This window comes from Lemur catta, chromosome 7, assembly GCF_020740605.2.
Source record: "Lemur catta isolate mLemCat1 chromosome 7, mLemCat1.pri, whole genome shotgun sequence".
Taxonomy (NCBI): Eukaryota; Metazoa; Chordata; class Mammalia; order Primates; family Lemuridae; genus Lemur; species Lemur catta.
In genome coordinates this window covers 60,275,519-60,280,075 of record NC_059134.1, presented here as the reverse complement: position 1 = coordinate 60,280,075, position 4,557 = coordinate 60,275,519, and the positions used below count along the sequence as shown (strand labels likewise).

The window sequence follows — 4,557 nt, the reverse complement described above, 5'->3', positions numbered from 1 at the left end:
GAAGGGGGCGGAGTCTTGTTATAGCGTCACCACTGTACTCCCACACCCCGCTGGGCGCTCCCCAGTCTAGCCACTCACCGGCCCACTTCCAGGGGCCTGTGTGACGTCACTAATAGCTCCCAGCCAACCGCGGCGGCGAGGGGCGGGACTCCACGTCCCTCTTGCCGCTCCTCCCCTTTTCCTCCCCTTAACTCCTTTTGCCCCTCCTCTTCCCTCTCGCCCCTTTTCCCGGAGATCGCTTTCTCGTTCGGTTTCAAAAGACGCGTTGCCCAATGAATAACAGGGTGGGCCTAGAGTGGCGGCGTCGTCTGCCAATGCGCAGACAGCGAGGGCGGAGCGCCCAGAGCGAGCCTCTGACGGTGGGCGGCGTGTGACGCAGTCGGGCCCTCTACGCGCTGCGCCCGAAGCTGCGGTCGGTGGCGGTGGCGGCGGCGACGGTTTCGTGGGGGCCGCGCGCTGCTCTGTGAGCGGCGGGTGGCGGACGGGCCTGAGCCCTCGCTCCTGACACTTCCTCTTCCCCACCGCACCGCGGTAAGTCGGGAGCCGGAGCGGCGGCGGCGGCCTCAGACCGGCAGGCTCCTCCTCCCCTCAGGGCGGGCGGATGCGCGGGGCATCCCAGGCCCTCTTAGCTCCGAAGTCTCGTGCCCTGGCGCGCACCTTCTGGCCTGGGGGGGGGCGGCCCGCGACCCTGCGGCCCGAGGCTTGGCTCTTTTGGCTCTGTGAGGGAATCGACGTCGGTGGGGTCTAGGCCCGGGGTTTCCAGTTGAAGCCCACGCTGAGGGAGCGTCCTTCTGTCGGTTTGTACTCATTCATTCTTTCAGCGGTGTTTAGGAGCCCACGGTGGGCGTGCTTTTTCGGGGGCAGCTCCTTAAGACCCTGAATACGGTCTCCGCAGTTCCTTGACCGTCGTGCGGGATGGGCTTTATTTACCAGGGTTTTTCCCTAAGGGAAATGGGCAGCCCCAGGGTTAGGGTGCGCGAGTCGGAAGTTTGTTAGCTTTTTAAGATAAAACCTGAGAATTTGGGTCGGTTCAGTGGAGTAAAAGGTTCTTTCCTGTTCTCTGACGTGTTCCATGTAAAGCCAGATGAAGAAAAAGATTGGGTTTCTGGATAACAGTTGCCATAAGGACCTAGAAATGAAGTCAGGTTTCATGGATGGAGAAACCAAGGCCCGGAGTAAGAGACAGGATTAGCCAGTGCCAGATAGCCTTACTCAAGTCTAGAAATTTTTCTATTACTCCATCGTCCCTGAATGTTTTAGTCTCCCGTTATTAAGGATTCACTTTGAGGCGTCCGTGGGGCGGGTACATTTGGTAGATTTAGTCTTCAGTAGTGTTTTAGATTTAGTTGCTACCAGCTCAGGGTAAGGTAGAACCTTCATTAGTGGCATCCTAACCTAAACGTCAAGAACTAAACTTTACTTAAAGTTGGTTAAAGAATGTCAGTGATGTTGTGTATTGAAACAAATCAATACAACTACAAGTCATTGGCTAGTTTCCCTTTCTAAATCTGAATCTTGACTTGTGTCTGCTACTGGGAGGAAAGTCCAGTTAGTGACCTACAAAAGTACTGGAATAGAAAGCAGGAAACATGCCCAAAATTTAGAAAGCTAGACAGCCATCACTTTGTAGTTGCACCTTGGAACTCAGGGCTCCTCGCAGGTACAGAATTCAAGGTGAAGTTTTGTAGTGGACTAGGTGAGGAAATTAAACTGAGGTACAGAATTGAAAGTGAAGTTTTGTAGTAGATAAGGTGAGGAAATTAAACTCTGTTTTGGAGGAAGACGCCAACTGGAGGAAAGAAAAGATAATCATTTCCCTGTGACAATCTTATAAATTCGGAAAGAAACATTAGAACTGGGTGACAGTTCTATTTGGTGGAAGAAGGTAGGATATTTAAAAAGCAAAGCCAGAGGTTGGACAGGATGGAAGTACTGGGAAATATATAAAATTATTTTTTGACTTTACATTAAGATTTGATGAAACTGAATTAGTTGCCACATGAGATTGTCAGTCTGCCCTTATTTAGATGACATAGCATACACTGAAAACTAGTAGTCCAGAAGAGAGCTGTAGTGTAAATAGTAAAACGTGAACAGGGTATGTTTTCTGTGACATTTTCTCAGTTCAAGCATCCCGCTCTTCTGAGAAGCCTTTCTTGGCATCGTCTACCCTGCAAGCTTCCATAACACTTACTTGACACTTCTATTTATAGTACATGTCATTTTGTATTTTAGCTATTTGTATTTTTATTAGACTGTGGTAAAATATTTTTGTCTTATCTTTGTAGTCAGATTGCTTGGCATGTAGTAGGCCCTCAGTAAGTGTGTTTGCTTGAATGAATAAACAAATACGGAAGAGTTAAACCTAAAAATAGTCAGTGAAGAGTCTGGGTATTGGTGAGCTCCCAAAATATGGGGCCCAAATACGGGGACCCATGCTATTTATATGTTACATGGTGCTTTGGTACCTGATTTTATTCATGTCTGTTAGCTCCCAGATAACTAAGCAAGTAGAATTTTCAGGAAACCAAATTCACAGCTTGCAAAAAATTGGTTATATTATTTTATTGTAATATTTATGTAGTGGCAATTAATCTAGAAGTAAAGGATACTAATACTGATGTTTAATTTCCAATAAAGAGACAATATGTTAATTATGAAATTTGCTGAAAGGTTGGGGGATTAATAAATTTAGAGATTTAACAATAAGTCTTAGAGGCAAGGTAGGTAAACATTTCCTGAGAATTTGGTGCATCCTTTGCAGTTGACCCTAAGTATTTGGCATAGTATGTTTTTAGAGCAAGATTTCTCAGCTTTGGCACTGTTGACACATGAGGCCAAATAATTCTTTATTGTGGGAGACTCTTTTGTGTATTGTATGATGTTTAGCAACACTCCTAGCCCCTACCCATTAGATTATCCATAACGCCTCCACCGCAGGTTGTAACAGTCAAGAATGTCTCAAGAATATGTCAGAATTGCCCTGATTGAGACCATTGCTCTAGTGAAAACATTTCAAATATTTTAGTAAAATTCTACTTTTTTCTTGCTTAGTGTTTGTTTGTAAAGTCAGTTAACACATTGCATTTTGTTAAAATAAATTATCCATGGCCAGGCGCAGTGGCTCACGCCTGTAATCCTAGCACTCTGGGAGGCCGAGGTGGGAGGATTGCTCAAGGTCAGGATTTTGAGACCAGCCTGAGCAAGAGTGAGACCCTGTCTCTACTAAAAATAGAAAGAAATTATCTGGCCAACTAAAAATATACATAGAAAAAATTAGCTGGGCATGGTGGCACATGTCTGTAGTCCCAGCTACTCGGGAGGCTGAAGCAGAAGGATCGCTTAAGCCCAGGAGTTTGAGGTTGCAGTGAACTATGATGATACCACTGCACTCTACCCAGGGCAACAGAGTGAGCCTCTGTCTCAAACAAAAGAAGAAGAAGAAAAAAAAAGACGTATTGATTCAAAAAACAAACTCATATTAACATAAATAATTTTATAAAACTACGTTTAAAATTTAGTGAGAAGTCTGGCTCAATAGAAGACCACTGTATGTACCAATCTTCTGTATTCAGATGGGTGATATGGTTAAATCACTCAGCCTCCTACAGATATGCAGTTGGAAAAGGGAGGAGTATCTTAATATCCTTTTCAGATTGTGGTTGTTCTTTGACACTACAACAGAACTTTTTAAAGGTTTGTTACAATATGGAATCTGAAACCATGTCATTGAACTTTTGGACTGTGTTAAATTAAAATTCCTTGGTCTGTCATGCACTTTGGATCTTTACTCATGCATGATTTTATAACATCATGCATTAGTCATTTGGAAATTATTGGCTTACTGAGTTATGTAGATCTTCCAAATGCTGCCTTTTTTTTTTTTTTTTTTTAAGTAGAGACAGGGTCTTGCTCTGTCACTCAAGCTGGAACTCTTGGGCTCAGGCCATCCTCCTGTCTTAGCCTTCTGAGTATATGGGATTACTGATGTGAGCCACTGTACCAGGGCTAGGATGATCTTAAACTCCTGGCCTTAGGCAATTCCCCAAAGTGTGGGGATTACAGGTGTCGTGGCAGACCTGGCCAACAAATGTAGTTATATAATTGTTACTGTTTTTGTCCATCTCATCATATAGGTCTTTGTAAGAACTAGAAAGTTGACGAGCTCATGGTGTCAAACACGTTTTGAAAATACTAATTTTTGCATCAAATCTTAATAATAATAGTTTATTATTCATTCTTTGCACTAAAAATGGTGTTCTATGAAAAAAACACCTAATTCAGCTCTCGAAGAAATCACAAGTGTTAGAGGCCGGGCACAGTGGCTCACACCTGTAATCCTAGCATTCTGGGAAGCCGAAATGGGAGGATTTCTTGAGCTTAGGAGTTCAAGATCAGCCTGAGCAAGAGTGAGACCCTGTCTCTACTAAAAATAGAAAGAAATTATATGGACAGCTAAAAATACATATAGAAAAATTAGCCGGGCATGATGGTGCATGCCTGTAGTCCCAGCTACCTGGGAGGCTGAGGCAGGAGGATTTCTTGAGCCCAGGAGTT

At 44.4% G+C, this 4,557-nt stretch overlaps 1 protein-coding gene across 4 annotated transcripts in view; it reads left to right on the top strand.

Moving 5' to 3' along the window:
- NUP98 (nucleoporin 98 and 96 precursor) overlaps positions 1-4,557 on the top strand; it is a 117,807-nt gene that overhangs the window by 9,586 nt on the left and 103,664 nt on the right. For 2 of the 4 annotated variants that reach the window (XM_045555585.1, XM_045555584.1), the window contains exon 1: positions 334-531. The exons of 1 other annotated variant lie outside the window; for it this stretch is intronic. The gene's annotated coding sequence lies outside the window, so the exon portion shown is untranslated. Of the gene's footprint in view, positions 1-206; positions 532-4,557 lie in introns of those variants that run through there. One more of the 4 variants, XM_045555582.1, reaches the window with a different exon arrangement.